Raw genomic sequence first — 22,895 nt, 5'->3', positions numbered from 1 at the left:
TTATGGCATATAGGCACTTATGGTACGTGTTGATATGTCGTGTTGTTGTGATGTTAGCACATGTGAATTGTTGTGTGGATTGATTGTTGTTATGCGAAGCATAAGAGTGGCATCTCACTATTGTTGTTATGTGTAGCATAAGGGTGGCATCTCACTGTTGTTGATTGTGCGGAGTGATACGGGCGACTATTGTGTTATTGTCCGGACAGATCGATAAGGGTGGCTATTATGCGGAGTGATACATGTGGCTATCAGAGTGATACAGGTGGATAATGATATTGTCATGGCGGAGTAATACGGGTGGCTATTGTGTAAATATCTGTGCAGATCGATAAGAGTGGCTAATATGATGTTATCAATACGGAGAGATAAGGGTGGATATATCAGGGATGATATATGGTGGCCTGGGGCATTATGTTGATGATATTCGTATGATGGTATGATTTTCCTTGTGTATTTCATGCACCTTACGTGACTCGTTGTGTTGTTTTCAATGAGCTCCTCGATGTCTTTGATATTACTAGTTGACTTGTACTACGATAGTACACCGCACAAGCATACACCGTAGCATGCCACTTACACCAGTTCAGGGGTATGAAACTTGACATTTATTGATCATGCCCATGTATTCTTATATTATCTGCTTCTATCACTACAAAAAAATAGGTAAATTGAGGAGGTTAAAATTGCAATTTGCGGAGGTTAGTAACCTCCGCTATTTGCTGTCACGGCAGTTGAGAAGGCCCCCGCAGTAAGCATCGCCACTATTAATTTGCGGCAGATAAATGTGGGGGTTTCCCGAACCGCCGCGACAGCAAATAGCGGAGGTTTCTAACCTCCGCAATATCATGCGAGAAAATAAATTTTTATTTTTTAAAATTTTTTTTTTTTTTTGAGTGTGGGGGTTGTAAACCCCCGCAATTTCTTATGTGTACACTATCAAGATCTGTTTAATTTCTCTTTGGGGGTTTTAATTATCTCCATCTATTTTTAAATATATTATAGAATTAATTTTTTATCATCAATTTTTCATACCTTTTTCCTAATATCAATTGAAATATTCATGCTTAAACCAAAGCATTAAAATTAAGAAACATCAACATTTCATTAACCGTGAAAAATACTATGACAAAGTAGTATCATATGTCATCAAGCTAAATTAGAACATAGTTAACCGTCTATATTAGTCAGCTATTACATTGTCCTAATACATCCACTTCAATTAAAATGAATCTCAATGGTTGTCACTGAGATGTCACTGAGATTACTAGCACCAGAAGATCTTCTTGCATCCGTCGGTGAAACAGGTCCACTAGCTGCATCACTTGACTGCAATAAAAAGTAAAAAAAAAAAATACAAGTATTAAGAGGAGTATCAGGAAACAATTCATTGAGATAAAATATATATTGTCTACTTAAACCAATAAAAAAGACTGAAACAGGACAAGGTACGAAGCCTCTAGTCTAAAAGGTAGACGTTATGCAACACAAATACAAAGAAAATAAAGCATTTGTTTAATAAGTGATACAACACTTATGGCAGAATTCATGTAGACTATTACTTCTTCCTTTTGAATTACTATCATCTAACTTCGACCAGAATGTTCTGTTATAGTGATCCTTTGAACAAAGAAATATGAATCATTTGGTTTTCTGCAGGTTTTGGGGGCTGGCTTGAAGCAAAATTGTAAAATACTAGCTGGTTTTAGAGCTGAAATTGACATGTATGAAAAATAAAATTGTACAATACACCAAAAATAAAAGAACTTATCATTTACCGTTGTAGGAGAAGCAAAGATCCCAGAAAATTATTCTGGTATTGACCTTTCCTTCATTATCATGTATAATTTGAGAGTATTCATCAATTGATTGTACTTCTCTTGGCATCCAGAAGAAGAACATCCAACATTATTACTCACAATTCTTATATTACCAAGACGAAGATTTGTCTCTCTGAAAGTATTGCTTGGAGTAGCTCCTAATCCCAAACATCTCACCCTTCTATGATGCTCTTTGCCTAGCACCTTACCAACAACATCATTTGGAGAAATTTCAAACTCATCCACTGTACTTTCACTCACTGCTAGCTCAATTTTTTCTTAAACACAATACCCATCAAAAAAATCTCAGCGAACATTATAACTGTATATTTTACCGCCTGAATCAGTAACCCGAAAAAGAAAGGTCGCTACTGCTATTGCCGACACTATTAATCTGACAATTACCCTAATACTGTAATACTATATTAAATTCCAGGTTTCAAATGTGAAAATTAGAAAAAAAGCAACTAAAGAAGAAAATGAAAAACACATTATTAATGGTAAGCATGTATGTAGTAATTGTTGAGACATATCTAAAGGCCCACAGCACAGTTAAAGGCTACACACCCACCCTATATTCAAAACGTTGTTATCACTTTCTCCTCGTTGAAAACTCTCTTTTCCCACTTTGCCCCACGACTACCACACTTTCCTTCACATGTTTTTGTCATGTTCAATAAATTACAACTACACCAAATTAAATAAAATACAGTGCCAGTTTATTAGTAGATCATTTTCATGCATTTCTCATGGACCGGGCACAAGGCAACTTTACAACACAGTAAGAGTCAATAGGAACAAACAAAAATCAATTTATTTGTCTAAGAAAGTTGTGGATAACAACTTCTTTGCCATTGCTATTGGAGAAGATTAAATAAAAGATATCAGCTTGAAATCCTAAAAAACCCAAAAAAAATGAAGAGAAAAGACTCTTAACATATTCCAAAAGCAAGATTAACATAGTCAGTTCTCTTTTATTAGACAGAAAATATGAATACAAAATATTAAGCAATAAATACATACAACAAAAAGCTATCTATAATCATAAACACTACAAAATTGAAAATTTCGCAACAGAGAATGATTTGCATGGTCATAGTCACATGTCCCAACAATAATAAGTAGATTCAAAGACATGAAAGTCAAACAAACTATAAGCATCATGATATAAAATAAATTTACTGTAAGTTATCAGAAGGAAACAATTTACTGTAAAATATCTGTCACAAAGCATCTAATTTGGAGAAATTAATAGGAAAAAAGTACTTGATCTAAAATATAATGATTTGATTATGTCATTAATCTAAATATTCATATATAAAGAATCTGTTATTTAAATTCCTTTACTATATAAGAAAATATGTGGCATATAAATACAAAAATCTCATAGAACATAGAAATTTTGGAAAACTCCTATAGATCAGGAAAAAAATAAGCATAAATATGGAGCAACTCTTGTCCAACACTATTTATAAGTATATCCGAAGTTATTTATGGACTAAACGTGAATTGATTTCAACAATATATCTAACCAGACTATCAAATATTAAGAAACAATGCACCACTTGCTCTCTCTTTTCCTTCTCATCCACACTGCATTCAACTATAATTTGAGAATATAACTTGGTTGATTGAATTGAATGCAACACTACCCACCAACCAATGCCACAGGTAAGTAGACAACTACCTCATTTACCCTCTCTATTTACTCCTATTCACTGACAGTATCTGCACGTAACCACTCTGTCGCTGCTCCATGATATATTTGTTATGTACTTTCATCCTATATATACTCAACGTTGTTCCTCAGTCTTTATTATAGAATACAGAATTACAACATTATATATGATGGATACAAATAGAGCAGGACTTGATGAGTGCAGCGAGGAGATCAAGAAAATGAAGATAATGGAGTTAAATGATACTGGTTCTGAGGAAAAAAGTAGATGTGATAGAGGTAGAAGCTATGAAATGGTTCTAAGAATGATGGGATTAATTTTCACACTAGTAGCGGCTATTGTGGCTGCCACCAACAAAGATACTCAGGATGTTCCCATAACTCTTGTAGACGGCTTACCTCCTTTGAGCAGAACCTTTTTCTCAATTACTTTTTAAATAGTTTGAAAGTTAACTATGTGATCTATAATATTCTTACATAGTTTTTCTAAGTATGTAAATTTTATTTCAAAATACTTGAAGATTCTATGTCTGCATGCTCCGAATCAAGCCATTCCAAAAATCCAACTAAAGTTCTTTTAGAAAAAATGAAAGTGACCCAATAACAACCCACAACTCACAAGAAAAATTGAAAGTGAAAAATATTTTCCCTCTCTAATTTCACCTAAAAATCAAATTTACCCACCAACTCGAAGGAGCATAATTTCCTGTGCATTTCTAGCCTTTTCTTTATAAACAAGCCTTTGTTTTCACTAATAAAGGACACAATAAGCAGAAAGAAGTTTGACAGGATGTAACAAGCGGATACTAGGATCAAAGAGAATCACCATCGAACAGAAATAGAACATCTTCAACACTCCACAAAGGCATCTGTTGTTATTCAGAATATCATTGCACTAATAAAAACAACAATTGTGCAATTAATTCCTTAAGTATCAATTTTTTATGTTTTAATTTCAGCACTCCCCAAACAACTATCAAATTAAGAAACAGAAAGAACAGATAAAAGTAAGAAATTATAGAAACGAAACATATTCGGTACTCAAACAGGGGGCATAAACCCTAGTAAAAATCACACAAAACCAGTATTAAAGAGATAGAGGGAGAGAGAACGGAAGCAAACCCCAGATGAGAAAACAATTAAAAGAAATGTATCTCGAAATAAGCTTAGGTGCAGATAAAGAGCTTGCCTTGAGTGGTTAGCTTTCTGATTGGATCTCTTGTACACGATGAGAATCGGGCGGAAGTCTTCTGATTGCCTTGAATAGATTTCAATTAGGCAGAAGTTTTAAGGGATTTCAATCAAAACCAAGAGATTGTGGTTTCCTGCACAGAGAGAGAGGGGGAGTCGATTAGGCGGAAGTGTTAAGGGCGGATGTTTCTAGACTGAAAAGGTTGGGGAAAAAAGGAGGGAGTGTGAAATAAATTGGGCGCGCGGATGTTTCTAGACTGAAAAGGTTGGGGAAAAAAGGAGGGAGTGTGAAATAAATTGGGCGCTTTTTTTTTAGGGTTGCGGAAGTTTATAACTCCCTTAAATTGTATAATTTTGTGGGGATAACAAAGTGCCACAAATTTATGCAAATTGCGGAGGTTACTTATAACCTCCGAAAATAAACCTCCGCAATTTACCCATTTTTTATAGTGTATTTTGATATTGACCATGCCCATGTGACCATGTCGGGCGGATTGTGATTGTGGGCCTATAACCATGCCAGGCGGATTGAGATATTGGTACGTGAGTTGTCCGTGCAGTGGTTATTGAAAATGTGGGCACGAGGTGCCGTGAGCGTAAGATTCGTGATTTGGGACTCGTGACTTGTGATTATGAGATGAGGTATCTCGAAGTAATTTTGTTGTAAGACTTATGCTAGAACGGCTTGATTAATTGGTTGTCATTGGTTTTCCTTATTTGGTTTTACTGGTATTTTAATGGTGTCCTTGTTACTTTACTATCTATATCACATGTTGATACGTGTTGCCATTTACTGATTCCTGCTTTCATTATTAGCTTTATACTTCTATACTACACAAGTTGTTTTGACTAGTAGGTCTCTTGACTTGTACCTCATCACTACTCCACCGAGGTTAGTCTTGATACTTGCTGGGTATCGACCGTAGTGTACTCATACTACACGTCTGCACTTTTTTGTGAAGATTTAGGTTTGGAGATATTGGACTCAGACAGAGTTAGATTCTTGATCGCAAAAATTCAAAGTAGAGTTGCTTGATCATCGCAGTCCCTTGGAGTTATTTTCCCTTTTTACTGTATTGTTAAATTGTTATTCGAACAGTATTGTATTTGAGTTATTCCTATGTATTCATTTAGAGTTTATGACTCTGTATTACCTAGTATTGGGAGGTTGTTATGATTATTGTCGCGTAGGCTTATTTCGCCTTTGTTTCGGTAATTATATTAAACTCTGTTTTAAATTATCATTGCTAAACTGGCTTAATTGGTGTAAGTAACTGGCTTACCTAATTTTAGAGACTAAGTGCTATCACGACGCCTAAGGTGAGATTTTGGGTCGTGACAAGTTGGTATCCGAGCTCAAGATTCATACGTTATACAAATCACGAGCAAGTTTAGTAAAGTCTTGCGGATCGGTACGAAGGCATCTGTACTTATCTTCGAGAGGCTACAGGACTATTAGAAAAATTTCACTTCTTTCATTCCTGTCGTTCGGATTTGTCTGTTTTGAAGTTTGAGCCTTTGTATCTCTATTCTCTCACAAATGGTGAGCACACGCGCTACTAGGTCAGCTGAGCAGACAACCGCGCCCCATGCTAGAGCCGCGAGAGGCCAGGGCCGAGGTAGAAGATTAGGAGGGGCACATGTCGCAGCTAGAGCACCTGCCAGAGTAGTAGTTGAGGAGCCACCAGTAGCTCCGATTGAGGGACAGGCACCGAAGGCGCCTCTTATTACCCCTGGACTTCAGGAGACTTTAGCACAGTTCCTGAACATGTTTGGTACATTGGCTCAGGCGGGATTGATCTCAGTTGCACCATCTATTTCACATATTGGGGGAGGGAGTTGATGACGTCCAAATCTACTACTAAAAAGTAAATGGACACGGTCGCATGCAATATAATTTATCCAACTATGAGTCGGAGTCGAATCCCAAAGAGAACAATATGTAGGCGATTAGGTGTGTAAGAGAATTATCACTTACTATGCTAAGCCAAACACTTATAAAAGTTTTGAGAAATATTTATAACTAATTACGAAAATATAAACTAACCTAGAAAGCAAATGAAATGATCAATATATGTATTTTTTTGATTATCAAGATACTTTTGAATTTCTTTCTTTGAAATGCATACAGAGGGTCCCTCAGTTATTTCCCCAGGTCCCTGTGGAAGGCCAGCTATTAGGTCGCGAATCTGCCGCATCTCCTCGGAAAGCATAGCAAATGGTCCTCCTGCAGAAGATGATGGCTAGCTACCCTGGTCGGTCTAAGAAGAAGATCCCTTTCTCTTTTTGATTTTCACGGCGCCGCCCTCTCCTCTTTTCTTCAATGGAGTTATAGGCTTTCCCGGATCTATCCAGTTGTCTTCTGGATCCTCCTCAACCCCTGCAAGCTGGCACAACTCAGTGATGAGAGATGGGAACATCAGTGACTGACCATCCTGCCTCCGATAATCCCTTAGCTCATTGATGAAAATCGCACCAACATTGAGCTGGATATTATCAAGAATGGAAGCGATCATTTGAGCTCTCATTACAGGTACATTCCATATATTCCCTACAAGGGAGATGCGATTGCATATGATGGCCAACCATATCTTTGCTTCACCAGTGAATTCTTTTGATGTAATCCCTTTCTTTTCAGCTGCCCATGGAACATCCGCACCCGGGCATAATTTGGAGACCAACCACTCGCCCGAGGTACAATCTTTCTCATGGAATGGTGCCATGTCATGGTCCTGCAGGTGATAGATTCGATTCACAGCTTCAGCTCTGAAATTTACCATTTTGCCACGAATTTTCATGATTGGATTTCTTAACTTGATGGCTGAAAGGTTAGCATAGAATCCCCTTACCCATTGCTCATTCGCTCTGCAAGATTGAGGGGCAAAACAGGTCCATCCCATGTCTGCAGGCCTCTGATGGAACTCAGGAAGATGTTCTGGGACCTTTTCCAGCAATATACCACTTTCCAGGAGCAACTTCTTCGTAGACAACTCGGCATAGTACTGTTCATGGCATTCCAATAACAAGAATCGGTGTTGGTCATAGTTCTCCTCTACTTCCAAAGGGTTGTCATGTGCGGATTCATCGAAGTTAGATCTCATTTTCAGCTTATGGTACCTGTAAATAAAATATTGGAGTGAAAACGTAGTATGGCTATGAAATATATTGCAAAATGATCCAATATACCAAAGAAATGATTGGACAGACAAAACCCAGCCTTAGAAAAAATTTCAGGATTTTCAGTTCAGCAGAAGCCTGCTCTCTGATGTCACAATTGCGAAGGCAGCAGGAATCCACAGAGGTCGCAATTGCGAAACAATCATCGCAAATGCGAAAATTGCTAGGTCTGATGGTTTTTGCAATTGCGGTAACCTTGTCGCAAATGCGAATTACCGCAAATACAAAAAGGCTATCGCAATTGTGATGCCATCGTCCCCAAAAGCTCTTCAAACCCAGAACAATTTAGCCCCAAAATCTTCAAACAAAATCACACTTTAAAGAGTCCAATTAGTTTTTAGGCACAATATCATGCAATAAACTTCACGCACAATCACAAATTGAAGAAATTTTAATGATTCGGTGAAGAATCTCATTCGGGCCTCCCATCGAACACATTGAAGGCACAAAATTCACTTCACATTCTAACAAGCTATGGGTACTCAGACTTCCCCATTTTTATAAGAAAATAAAGAAGCTCACACTCTCAACCAACCTCACCCAGAAATTACAACACAATGTAAGATGTTTTTCAAATAATTTTGCACGGAAGAGAAAAATCAATTTGAGCCCTAGTCTTTCAGAGCACAAGGAGAGAAGAAGAAGAAGAAGAAGAAGAAGAAGAAGAGTATGCTACAAATCATAAAGAGTGCAAAGATTAAGCTTTCATACCTGGATTCTTGCAATTAGGAGTGAAAATGAGGGAGTTTCGAAGTTGGGAGAGTGAGGAAGATAATACTCCTTCAGTTTTAGAGCCGCAAAATTTTTTGGAACTTTTGTTAAAAGTGAAGCAAAGTTACCTGCTTAAGGCCCTCAGTTGCCGCAATTGCGACACCAAGCTAGTAATTGCGAGAGACGAAATGTCAGCTGGGTTTCGCAATTGCGACTGAATCTTTGATTTTGCGATGGGCCAGTTGTTCGCAAATGCGGACCTTTGTTCGCAATTGCGAAATCAAAGGCCTGGACCTGATTTTTCTCACAACCCAATCTCCCTAGTTCTTGTCCCGGACACTTCCAAACTTCCTGCAACTTGGTAGATTGATCAGAAATAATAAAAGTCACTATTTTTAAAAATAAAAAATTTAATAACAAAATAAAAATGTTAAGAATAACTAAAAAGTTGAAAACGATGGGTTGCCTCCCACCAAGCACCGTATTTAATATCGTGTCACAACGCAGTCAACTTTACCACTTTTTTCTCCACTTTGAGGATATAAATTTGACACCCAACATGGAATCAAGTTTGTGACCACGAGCGGAAGGGGGTAGTATGTAGATGACCAAGCCAAACATCAATTTCTTCATTTTACATTTATTGGATTTCCTTTGAGGATTGTCATTTTACATTCTTAAATTTTCAAATTGCAGGATGTAAGGCTCTTGTCTTTCTTCTTTGCAATCTAATATGGATTCACACGGCTCAATTCCCATATCACCATAGAATTTTAAATTTGAAAAATGCTTGGAATGAGATATCAAACTCCTAACTTGCAACTTTTTTCCGAATTTTGGCATCCTCTTTTTCCCCTGAACTAGAGTCATTTTCAACAATCATTTCAACTACATCGGTTGACTCTAATTTCATATTTTTCTTGGCATCATCAATAGGCATGGAGTCGGTTGGCGGATATTCAATTCTTGATTCCTCAAAATAAAGCTCACTTTCTTCCTCAAAGTTGGACTTTTCTTAAACTCTTTCCACACTCTCTAGTTGGTGGGCATAATGAGCCTCAACCAATATTTTCATTTGATCTTCCAAAGTGTGGATGTTCTCATCATTTTGAGTTAGTACTTATTTCAAGTCCTCGAGTGCTAAGTTGTGCTTCTCCTCATTTTCAAGAATGGCTTCCAACATGAGCATCATCCTCTTATTTTGAGCATTTGAGAGTTCTTCTTAGATTTTGATCAAGTGCCAAAAAAGGATTTTCGGCTTCAATATCTAAGGACGGTTCTTGTCTATCATTCACTTCTGAGGCTTTTTGGACCTCTAAAGCTTCAAGCATTTCTTCCATTTGTAAGTTCAACCTTTCAAGCGCCAAATCATTTAGGAGACTATTTTTCAAAAGCTCTTCCAAGGCATTTTGCTCTTTGTTTCCTCCTTCAAGTAGGCATTCCATCATGAGTTTGAACTCTCCATTTTGACCATGCTCACTTTCTTTCACTTTCATATCCTTATAATTATTATCACAAAAAGTATAATCATCATAGTGGGGGTTCGGGGAAGGGAAGGACAAATAATCATAATTATCCCAATGGCCATTTTGACCACCACACTTGTCACATATACTCCACTCATGAGTTTGAGATTGTGCGTACAATCCGCCCCCGGGAGAATTTAAATAATTTTGCTATGAGTGTGGTCCTCCACAATAAGGACAAGGGTCATCAAAGTATAAACAACTACCATCTGACCAATTTTCATTAAGCGATGCCATTTTCAAAACTAAGAAAATAAACAATAAAACAAATAAGAAAATAATTACACAAATATTCACAAGTTTTGACCAAAGCACGTACGCTTATTTCTCAAACAACCTACATACGCCAAATTATTCCCCGACAACGGCGCCAATTTTGATGACGTCCAAATCCACTACTAAAAAGCGGTCAAATGCAATATAATTTACCCAACTATGAGTCGGGGTCGAATCCCACAGAGAACAATATGTAGGCGATTAGGCGTTTAAGAGAATTATCACTTATTGTGCTAAGCCAAACACATAGAAAGGTTTTGAGAAATATTTATAACTAATTGCGAAAATATAAACTAACCTAGAAAGCAAGTAAAATGATCAATGGCTACAAACATGGATATACCGGAAATTACACTCCCGTATGTGGTACTGGTACAACCCGTTATCGCGGTTCAGCCTGAGGTCAGGCCAGGGGCATCAGAGGAGGAGCAGAAGAGGCTTAAGAGGTTTAAGAAGTATAGTCCACCTACTTTCAATGGCACAGCTACCGAGGATGTGCAGGGTTTTCTAGAGAAGTGTTACCCTATTATCCACATCATAGGTATTGTGGAGGTGAGCGAAGTTACTTTTACTATATTTCAGCTGTAGGGAGCAACGTATCAGTGGTGGTTGTAAGTACCCATGAATTAATAAAAATTAGTCAATGCATTTTGCATGCAAAACATCTTGTTCAATCCTTCACGCTTCTGCTGAAATCTCAGTACATTATTCTTCAACCACAACCAACTCCAATAGATTTCATTTATGCAACCCAAAAAAAAAAAAGCCAGAGACAAATTAAGAAGAACCATCTATTACTTAGGCATTCAACATGACTACTCAGTATCTAATAAAACAACTAAAATCTTGGACATTTTGACTTAGTTTTTAGCAGGTGCAAATCTTGTAACAAGAGTACTGAAAAGGACCTTGTCATTGCCACGTCAATACTCATGCAAATAAATTTAGAAGAATTAGCAAATTGTACCATAAAATGTTCAACTATTAAAAACATAGAGCTCCGAGAAGTTAATAGACAATGTCAATTCTTTAAAAGAATAGATATTATCACCAAATACAACAATAACAAAAACATTGGTGACATGTATGATTGATTCCTACAACTGTCAGATGCATACATCATTTCTCTATCAAAAGATGTACTGATAAAGAAACCAGGAATCAATCTATTTCCTGCTAATAAGGGAGAGACGTGTTACCTGCGACATCTTGATTGTCATAGGTACCCTGAGCTACAAAGTACCTTATTTCCACACTTCCTTGGGCCTTTGGTTTTGGTTCTCCACATTCCTCGACCAAACCCTACTCAAGTGCTTCTCCAACTGAACATTCAAACTTTTCAAATTAGTTCTATCCGCCCGATAAATCAAATCATTACTATTCCTGCTTATTTTTTCTGCCATATTATTTTTATCAAGAACTCTTAGGTCCTTCAATTTGGACACCTCTTTCCCTTTTTAATAATCCTCTTCAGATGTAGGGACCTCCATTCAATTAAGAAAATCCTCAAAAGCTTTAAATAGTTGAGAAATTGCTGAATCAAGAATTCAATCAAAATAAAAAATTGTTGGTACTGTCTAAAAATTGATCAAAATAGATATAAAAAGCTTGAATAGCTCCAAACCGTAAATAAAGTATTAAAAATGAGGGTATCTCAAAAGGCAAATCATATAGGGAGTAATATGTTGGGAAGCATGCCGGGCTAATAGAAGGGAAAAATATTTAAACGAGAAAATCAATAAATTGAACAAGACAAGACAAGACAAGATTTACGTGGTTCGGTAATTTTTGCCTACTCCGCGGCCACACAAAAAATAGTTGTTTATTAATTGAGAGAGAGGAAGTTGTGAGGATGATTTATAATTGAAGAAGAGAACGCCTATTTATAGGCAGAGCATCTGCTAAAAAAAATATTTCACCGAATGTGAATATGTGGCAGGACGGCACTGCAAACTACTCGCCGAATTCTTTCTTTTAAATTTTCAGCCCACCAATTTGACTTTCTTTTCTTCTCTCATTTTCTTATTTTCATTCTTGCTTTATCTCTATGATGATCCGATAGGTCATTTTGAGATTTAGCCTTTATTTTCATGTTCTGAGACCTCGATTAGCTCCGTTTTACGTGTCTTGATTTGTGTGCGTAGTCCTGGTCTTTTTCGAAATATTTTTATGTGAAAAATTTAAGAAAATATGAATTTTTGTCTTTAAAATGATTTGAGTCGATTATAGTCAACATTTTATGTGAACTGACCCGGATCGGTATTTTGACGATCCCGGTGGATCCGTATCCTGATTTGGGACTTGGGCGTTTGTCCAGAATCGAATTCTAAAGTCCCTAACTTGTTTTGACTCATTTTGCCGAAAACTAGCATTTTTGAAAGTTGAAGAATTACTAAATTTGACCTTAAGTTGACTTCTTAGCTAACGGGCTCGGATTTTGATGTTAAAACTTGAAATAGTTCTGTATTGCTATTTAAAACTTGTCTGCAAAATTTGGTTCAATTCAGAATTGGTTTGGCATGATTCGGATACTTAAATGTGATTCTAGTGTTCTCGAGTTTCACTTTGAAAGTTCATTCGTTTTGAAGGTTGATTCGTAGATTTAGATATTATTTTAGTAATTTGATTGCACGAGCAAGTTCATATGATGTTATTATACTTGATGGCATGTTTGGTTTGGAGCCCGAGGGCTCGGGTAAGTTTTGGATAGGCTATGGATTGATTTTAGACTTTGGAGAATAGTTGATACTTCACTGTTGCTAATGCTCTACTGCAGGTCTCGCATTTGCGAGCCTCGCTTTTGCGGATAAATGTTCGCATTTGCGAGCATGGGCTGGAGGGGGGAGTCTCGCATTTGTGAGGAGAAAGTTCGCATTTGCAAACAAGCGGTGGCCGCTTTTGCGAAGACAGAGTCGCATTTGAGACTCAGTGTATTTCTGTGTAACCTTTGCATTTGCAAAGGATTGGTCCGCAATTGCGAAGGCTGGGGTTTCACATTTGCGATCCAAAATATCGCATTTGCGATAAGTGTTCTATTGAGACAGGGTTCGTATTTGCGACCCCTTTCTCGCATATGCGATGTTCACAATTGCGAACAAGACATCGCAATTGCGACATCCGCAGTTGGGTAAAAGAGGGGGAATACGAGACTTACCTCATTTCTCACATTTTCTCAACCCTAAACACACTAGAGGAGATTTTTCCAAGAGATGTTCTTCCTAAATTCATTGATAAGTGACTCTAATCTATTTCTTTTCAATTACCCATTACATTTCATGAAATTTCAACATTAAATTTAGGAATTTCATGATAAAAATTAGGGATTTGAGTAGAATTAGGGATTTTTTTGTAAAATTGGGATTTAGACCTTGAATTGAGGTCGGATTTCTAAACAATTCACATATCCGGGCTCGGGGATGAATGAGTAATCGAGTTTTGGTCCGAGTCTCGATTTTGAGCAATCGGGCTCGGGGTTGACTTTTTCAGAAATGGTCTAAATTGAACTTCTTTCATTCGTGGGTAGTTTCTAAAGCTTATTTCGAATCATTTGGTCAATAATTTGCTAGATTTTGTTGGTTTGGAGGATTGTTCGAAAGGCAAGGCCGTAGTTGAGCTTTGAGTTGATTGCGGAGTGAGGTAAGTGCTGGGTCTAACCTTGATTTGAGGGAATTAGGGACCCTTGAACTTCTTGTTATGTGCATTATATTAGAAACGATGTATATGCGAAGTGCTGAGTGTATATGCGTCGTTGTAATACGTGTTTCCATGCTTTTGTTTCTTCATTGTATATCTTGTTACATGTCTTAATTGCTACATGCTTGTTTGACTTTCATGCCATATTTGCTACTTGCCATTTAGTATTCCTTGTATTAAATTGTCCATTCCTTCCAAAATTTCATGCTTATTTACTACTTGACTTTATTTGCTTTCTTGCATATCTAAATTGTCTTATGCCTTGTTTGTCTTATAGTTTCATATCATTTGTTGCCTCCAATAATGTAGTTTCATTTATACAAAATTGTCAATTGATAAATACCGTTGAGTTGGTAAAGTTGAGACCTCCGAGTTGTTTGAGATTCTTTGATTATCATGTTATTCTCCATTGTTCATACATTTGTTCTCTTGATGTAGAACTTCTTGCAAATCTTGGTTGTTGAATTGGTATTATTGATTGAAATTGTTTGGGGAGTGGGTTGTACACCGCAACAGAAATTGAAAGGTAATGAATTGAAATGGCGGAATAAGGATGGATTATGATATTGACAAATGATGATATGGTGGGATCGGGTTGCGCGCCGCGACGGATTGTTTAAAGTTGATATTATGGGATCGGGTTGTACGCCGCAATATATTGATAAAAATTATAATTGTTTGCAACTGTTGGATTGGCCTCGGTAAATGAGAAGTGCTTGTATGACTGATTATTCTTGATTCTCTGTTAGGTGGATTTGAGTTCATTGTTAAAAATTAACTGCCTTACTTCCTTTCATGTCTTTTCTGTTATTATTATTATTGCATACATGTTAATCTAAGTGATCATCCTTAGCCTCGTCACTAATTTGTTGAGGTTAGACTCGAAACTTACAGAGTACATGGGGTCGGTTGCACTCATACTACACTCTACACTTCTTGTGCAGATACCGGAGTTGGTCCCAACGATGTTCAGTAGACTTGCTCGGATCCAGCTATTCAGTGGAGACTTGAGGTATAGCTGCACGGCGTCCGCAGCCCTGAAGTCCCCTTCTCCTTCATTTTCAGTTGTTTACTTTGATTCAGACCGTTATGCTTATTTCAGACTTTTATCTGTAGTATTCTAGACGCTCATGTACACGTGACATCAGATCTGGGATTTATATTTGGTTTTCGTCACTTATTAGTTTATTATCTTATTTCAGACTATTCAGTTTCATTAATGTCATTTAAATTTGAAAATTATTAAAAATAGTTAATATCTATATCTAATGTTGGCTTACCTTGCAAGCGAAATGTTAGGCGCCATCACGGTCCCGAGGTTGGAAATTTTGGATCATGACATTCTCTTTGTCTTTTTCTACTTCTTTTTGTCTTCTTTCTTTTCCTTCTTTTACAAACAACAGGGTTTGCTCCCATCAATCTCCCCCTCAAAACCATGTTACATCAATAAAGAAAAAAAAATTTAAAAAAATATTTGCTATTCTCTGATGGCGCCTTCACAGTATCAATCTTCAAGGCTAACTGAGGCAGTGTACAACCTCAGTTTGTCAGCACCGACAACCTTGGTCAATATGTCTGACGGGTTCTTCGATCCTGGTATCTTCTACAGGGAAAGAGTTTCTTCACTTATCAACTCTCAAATATGATGATACCTCAGCTTGATGTGCTTTGATCTTGCATGAAATACTGGATTTTTGGCAAGATGAATTGCACTCTGGCTATCGCTGAAAAGCTCACAATTGTCCTGCTCTTTACCTAGCTCTTTAAGAAGGTTCTTGAGCCAACGTATCTCTTTTCCATCTTCTTAGATTGCCATATACTCTACTTTTGTGGTAGATAGAGCAACACTTTTCTAAAGGTGAACATGTAGCCCGTGATACTTTTTCGACTATCCAGATTGTTGCCTAAATTTGGATCAGCAAAACCTTGTAAGATGATATTGCTCCTTTTAAAACAAAGTTCCATACCTGAGGTGCCTTTGAGATATCGCAATATCCATTTTATACCTTCCTAATGCTCCTTTCCTAGATCTGACATGTATCTACTGATAACTCTAATTGCATGGGCTATGTCAGGTCTAGTGCAAACCATAGCATATATAAAACTTCCTACTGCTGAAGCATATGGAACTTGGACAAGTACTTCCATCCTTCATCTGTCTTAGGTGATATGTCCTTCGACATATTAAGATGGCTTCCAAGTGGAGTGCTTCTGGTCTTTGCATCATAAAGACTGAACATGCTTAGTACCTTCTGTATAAACTTTTCTTGAGATAACTTTAAGGTTCCTTTCGACCTGTTTCTGCTAATCCTCATCCCAAGTATTTGCTTAGCTGGTCCTATGTCTTTCATTTCAAACTCCTCTGCCAGTTGTTGCTTAACTATATTGATCTCATTTATGCTAGATCCTACAATTAGCATATCATCAACGTACAACAGTAAAATGATATAAGATTAATCAAGATTTTTTATATAACAACAATGGTTCATCACACATCGCGTGAAATTATTGTTATGCATGAATCCATCAAATTTCTTGTACCATTGTCGGGAGATTGTTTCAAACCGTACAAACTCTTCTTCAACTTACAACTACGGTTTTCTTTACCAGAAACTTGAAAATCTTCAGGATGCTTCATGTAGATGTCTTCTTCAAGGTCACCATTCAAGAAAGCAGTTTTAACATCTAGCTGCTCCAAATGCAAATTTTATGCAGCTACGATACTTAGCACCAACCTGATAGTAGTTAATTTGACTACAGGAAAGAAGATCTCACTAAGTCAATTCCTTCCTTCTGTTGAAAGTCTTTTACTACTAATCGTGCTTTGTATCTCTTCTTACCATCATGCTCTTCTTTGATCTTGTACACCCACTTGTTCTGCAATGCCTTCTTTCCTTTTGGTAACTCTATAAGTATCTATATTTTATTCTTTGGAAGAGAATCCATCTCTTCTTTCATGGCTGGCTTCCACTTATCAGATTTATCACTTGCATCACTTTAACAAAATGCTCTGGTTCTCCAGCATCAGTTAGAAGTAAATAGTGGAGAGAGAGAGAGAGAGAGAGAGAGACAGACAGACAGAGAGAGAGAAAGAGAGAGAGAGAGAGAGAGAGAGAGAGAGAGAGTTAACCTATCTGGAGCATTTGTGATTCTTTTAGATCTTCTTAATGTAAGTTCAGGAATAGCTAATCCCGAATTTGATTCAAGTCCTGACTCCAGATTTGGTTCTGCATATGATTCTATATCTGGTTTCGGTTCTGATTCTGATCCAGATTCAACTTCTTGTTCATCATCTTCAATTTTAGAATCAGTTGTAATCCCTCTAGCGACTTCATTTTTTGAGATTTCCTCTAACTCAAATATTTCAGATGTCTGTTTGCTAGTGCTGGTTGGTTCTACTTCAAGCTTGTCCTTGTACATCATATTTTTATTGAATATGACATTCCTGTGTCTTAAGATCTTTCTATTCTGATCATCCCAAAATCGATAACCAAAATTATCATCACCATAGCCAATAAAAAAAATTTAGCTTTAGGATCAAGCTTATCTCTATCATTAGAGTATACATGCACATAAGCAACAATCAAAGATTTTCTGATGTGAGAGAGTTACCTCTTTTCCTGTCCATACCTCCTTAGGAATTTCAAAATTTAGTGGTACAGAGGGTCCTCTATTTATAAGGTAAGCTGTTGTGTGAACCGCCTCGGCCCAAAAATATTTCGGCAATCTAGAATGTATTCTCATACTTCTGGCTCGTTCATTTAGGGTTCTGTTCATCCTCCCAACAATGCCATTTTGTTCCAGTATTCCAGGAACTGTCTTAATCATTCTGATCTCATTCCCAAAGTAAAATACTTTAAACTTTTGACTATCATACTCTTGTCCATTGTCAGACTTCAGACATTTTAACTTTAGGCTTGCCTGATTTTCTACTTCAGCTTTCCATCTTTTAAAGGTAACATATATATATCAGATTTATTTTTCAGAAAATAAACTCATACCTTTCTCGTGTAATCGTCAATGAAGGTGACATAATAGCATGAGCTTCCCAGAGAAGTTACAGGAGCTGGTCCCCACACATCCGTATGCACCAGTCCCAGCTTCTCTTTCTTTGGCGTGCTTCCCTCCTTTGAGGAACTAACTCTCTTTTGTTTCTCATAAATGCAATCTTCGTATAAACCAAATTCAACATGCTTGAGGTTTGAAAACTTTTCTTTAACTGCCAACAGATTCATTCCCTTTTCACTCATATGCCCAAGACGGTGCCACAATGTTGTGTCAAGACCATGGTCAACTACTGCTATAGTATCTCTCTGTATTGCGGTTGCATACAGTGTTCCTTTCTTGAAGCCTCGTGCCACAACCAAAGTTCTTTTGCTTATCTTCCACGATCCGTTACCGAATACTATTGTGTATCCTTCACTATCAATCTGACTTGTGGATATTAGATTTTTCTTGAGGCCATGAACATGTTGGACAATTTGCAATTTTCATAACGTCCCTTATGAAATCTTTATATGAACTTCACATTTCTCAACAATATCCAGAGGTTCGTCGTCTGCTAGATAAACCTTCCCGAAATATTTAGCAATATAATTATGCAATAATTCTTTGCATGAGGTAGAGTGAAAGGATGCACCTGAGTCCAGAATCCAAAATTCGATTGGACTGTGTGGACAACATATTAGTGCATCACTGACTTATTCAGCAACTGCATTTGCTGATTATCGTCCATGTATTGATCATTCTTCTTCTTTTTTGGTTCTCTACATTGACTATTGTAGTGACCCTTTTTATCGCAATTCCAACAAGTAATGTCTTTGTGATTCTTGGATTGCCCTCTTCTCCTTGACTTCGATTTGCCACGACCATGACTTTGTCCTCCTTGACTGCTTCTTCCCCTGCTTTCAGTATTAAAAGCAGATCTTGGGGAATCACTTGATTCTCTCCGGCGAATATCTTCTCTTAGAACCAAGTGACTAATATCATCCAATTTGAGTTTGGTACTTCTCGATGAACTACTAGCTGCAGTTACTGTTGCAGACCAACTCTCTGGTAGAGATGATAATAGAATCAACGCCCTGGCTTCGTCATTGACTTCGTCATCAAATGTTATATTAACAAAACTCAATTGAGTTAATATTACATAAACTCATTGATATGTTCCGTAACAGATCCACCTTCTGTCATCTTCAAGTTGAACAATTGACGCATCACTTTATTTGAAGAAGAAGGCTTCTCGTACATATTTGACAACGCCTTCACCAGGCCTGCAGTGATCTTCTTGTTAATGATGTTGAACGCAATATTTCGTGTCAGCGCCAAACGAATTATACCAAGAGCTTGGCGATCTAATAGATCCCAATCCGCTTTGGCCACATTCTCTGTTTTACCCCGGTCAAAGGTAAGTGTAATTTTTTCTGCTACAAATAATCCTTTATTTGCATTTTCCAAAATTCAAAATCTTTGCCATTGAACTTGTCAATCTTAACCTTCCCTTCTTGCAATGCCATTTCTTCACAAAAAAATATTTTTTGTAATATGAATAATGCATGTGAATAGTAACCACAAATAGTACTTCATGTAGGAAAAATGTCCCAACCGTATAAGGTAGATAACACTGACTATTGATGAATAGTACTTTCACTATTAATAAATAGTGTTGCACTATTGTGAATAGTGCTAGTATTAATGAGCAATAGTGTCGCACTATTCTTGTGAATAGTACACAGCACCACTACCTTACTTTTCTACTAGAATTATACTATCTGTGCTCTGGTACCAGTTTTTGGGAAGCATGTGAGGCTAATATAAAGGGAGAATATTTAAAAGAGAAAAATAATCAATTGCACAAGACAAGACAAGATTTACGTGATTCGGTAATTTTTGCCTACTCTACGGCCATACAAAGAATATCTCTTTATTAATTGAGAGAGAAAGAAGAAGTTGTGAGGACGGTTTAAAAATGAAAAAGAGAATGCTTATTCATAGGAAGAGCGTCTACTCAAAAAAAATAAGTTTCAACGAATGTGAATATGTAGCAGGACAGCACCGCAAACTACGTACTGAATTCTTTCTTTCATATTTGCGGCCCACCAACTTTGACTTTCCTTTATTCTCTCGTTTTCTTATTTTCATTCTTGCTTTTTCTCTTTGTCTTTTTCTACTTCTTTTTGTCTTCTTTATTTTTTTCTTTTACAAACAACAGGTTTTGCTCCCATCATAATATACCAAAAATATACTTGACAGAGTCAAACTGACAGAAAAACAAGCAAAATAGCTCACAATCCAATTCTAAATCAAAGCCCAAAAAATAATTCTTTTTCAAATTTGACCTAATTTTGTTGACAATTATTGTCAAAGGAAGAACGAGAGAACAATTCAAAGAAATTAATTAAAGTACTGATTCGATCTCTTTAAAAGATCAACCATTTTTTTATTAACAACCATCTGTTGATCTCTATTTAAAATTCTAAAAAAACAATACGGAGTACTTTATTTATTTAAAATAACAACAAAATGGTTAAATTAACGACCCCCTATTGACCAACATCCAATGACAAGGACTTCAAGAAAACATATTTTTCAATAAGTATGGGAAAGGGAAAAATTCTCGAAATCAGGAAAAGAAAAAGATGAATTAGCCATAAGCAGAAAGAAAAAAGGCCAAATACCTATGCGATCCGTTAAACTTGGCTCCAATTTTTATTTTAACACTTTAACTAAGACCAGTACCTATTGAACATTTAAACCTTATCTTACTCATACCTATTAAACACATTTTTATAACCCTCAACAGACTTCAAAGCATGAAGCTACTTGCCATTGACCTAACAAATGACACCAATAAGAAAAAGACAAGTCAGCAGAGAAAAAGAAGAGTAAAAAATCTAGAAAGGAAAAAAGAGAAAGAAAAATGGATTTCATTCCATCTGCTTAAACGCTGAGTATTGGGGAGAGCCTTCTATGGAATCTGATTTCTTTCAAGCTCTGCAGCAGATTGACTATGTATGAGATTGGTCCATTGACTAAAAAATAAATATCTGAAGACAAAAAATAATTTGAAGTTCAGGGAAAATTTGCAGAACTTCATGGTCGAAAAATTCTCCATCGTCATCTTCTTCGTCAATCTCATACTTCACCAAACCTTCTGAGTCAACTTGTTCTTCCTCTCTGAATTTTTAAATCTCCATTTCATGTAAGGAGGGAAGGGAAACGATCGAGGCTGGTGGTGGCAGTGGTGGGTAGGGAGGAGGAAGAAGGGGAAGGGTGGAGGGTGGTGTGCGGAGAAAGAAGAACGAAGGAAAATGGTCGCACCAATGGCGGAGGAGCGGCAGTAATGGGGTTAATAAGGTGGTGATATGGTTTCTTTAGAAAAATGTGTTTTTATTTAAATAAAAAAGAAGTAAAAATATAATTTCAGATCCATTCACGCGCTTAAGAGTGGTGAAATACACATTTTTTTGCCATGTCAGCTATTCTGTTTAATAGGCACAAGTAAGACAGGGTTTGAGTATTCAATAGGTACTGGCTTCAGTTAAAGTGTCAAAATGAAAACTGGAGCCAAGTTTAAGGGGCCGCATAGGTATTTGGCTAAGAAAAAATGACAAAAAGTTTGAACACCTCTTTGTATCTCCTTTGTGTTTATAAGTATTTGCAAAAAAAAGATTTGGAACGGGGAACAAGGAAAATCATTGTTTTTTGTGTTTGGAGTTGAAACGAAAGTTTTCAGCATGCAGAGAGAGAGAAGCAAGGGGTTTTCCGAGAAAAAGAGCTTTGTTATTCCACCTATGTATTATTCTTTCTACGGTAAAGGGCCAATTTTACCCTTAAATTGTCCGAAATTATAATGATCCGGCTGGTTGATTTGAGTATTTCAGCTTCGTTTCCCACATTTGATGCTTTACATATGTGTATGTCACGACCCAATTTCCCCTCTGTTTGGGTATCGTGATGACACCTAGTGTTAGGGACTAGGTAAGCCTAACATTAATTGAAACAACAATATTATTTAAATAATATCTAACAATTTGAAATAGAAATCTCTTAAAATTTATAATTCCCAAAACAGGTAGTACAAGTCATAAGCTCGACAGAGTGTTTGCTAGAAAACTTCTAAATACAACTGTCCAGAAATAAGAATAAACAGTGCAAAACGAAAACTTGAAGGTAACTCCGAAGCCTGCGAACACAGCAGCAGGTTTACCTTGAGTCTCCACAGCAACGACCCGCACAGCTACTAACGAACAAAAACTCGGATCTGCACAAAAAGGTGCAGAAGTGTAGTATGAGCACACCGCAGCGGTGCCCGATAAGTATCAAGACTAATTTCGGTGGAGTAGTGATGAGGAACAGTCAAGACACTCACTGGTGTAATAAACTAAACAAATATGAGTATAGGAACAGCAGAAATATGATATCTACATAAAGATTGCAATATGGCTCACAATACAGTAATTGCAATAAGAAAGGAAACAACAAGTATGAGCGAAATACCATAAAAATGACAGAAAAAAGTGAATGGAACACAACCTAAATCCAAAATTACAAATACAGCAAGGACAAGTAATAACTCAGCAACTACAACCACTTTTACATCAGGTTTTAGTCATCAAACTCCATGAGGTACCGAACCTCGGACAAATCACAACTCACGGGTCTCAATACCTGAACCCTAACACTTGGTATCTTGTGCCCTCATAGCACTTCATAACCACATTGATGACTCACGTGCCAATAGAGCCATTCTCACATAGAAGGCAAGTAAACAAGGGTGAGCATCTATGCTCAACAATATCAAGAACACCTCTTCTCCGATAAGAG

The 22,895-nt window shown here is 36.9% G+C and overlaps 1 long non-coding RNA gene and 1 pseudogene across 3 annotated transcripts; both read right to left on the bottom strand.

Annotated features, from left to right (window-relative positions):
• Window positions 1-11,782, bottom strand: part of LOC108943251 (serine/threonine-protein kinase 54-like) — a 107,896-nt pseudogene extending 96,114 nt beyond the window's left edge.
• LOC104085498 (uncharacterized) lies at window positions 1,087-5,115 on the bottom strand. Of its 3 annotated transcripts, none has more exons than XR_011410277.1 (3): window positions 4,948-5,115; window positions 1,779-4,883; window positions 1,087-1,329 (listed from the first exon to the last, which is right to left on the bottom strand). It is a non-coding gene; the product is annotated as an uncharacterized lncRNA (long non-coding RNA). The 3 variants fall into 3 exon arrangements; XR_011410276.1 differs by lacking the exon at window positions 4,948-5,115 and having other exon boundaries at window positions 1,779-4,072; window positions 4,114-4,941; XR_001967157.3 differs by lacking the exon at window positions 4,948-5,115 and having other exon boundaries at window positions 1,779-4,941.
• Window positions 11,783-22,895: the final 11,113 nt, after the last annotated feature.

Source organism: Nicotiana tomentosiformis, chromosome 8 (assembly GCF_000390325.3).
Source record: "Nicotiana tomentosiformis chromosome 8, ASM39032v3, whole genome shotgun sequence".
Taxonomy (NCBI): domain Eukaryota; kingdom Viridiplantae; phylum Streptophyta; class Magnoliopsida; order Solanales; family Solanaceae; genus Nicotiana; species Nicotiana tomentosiformis.
This window is presented reverse-complemented; position numbering and strand designations above follow the sequence as displayed.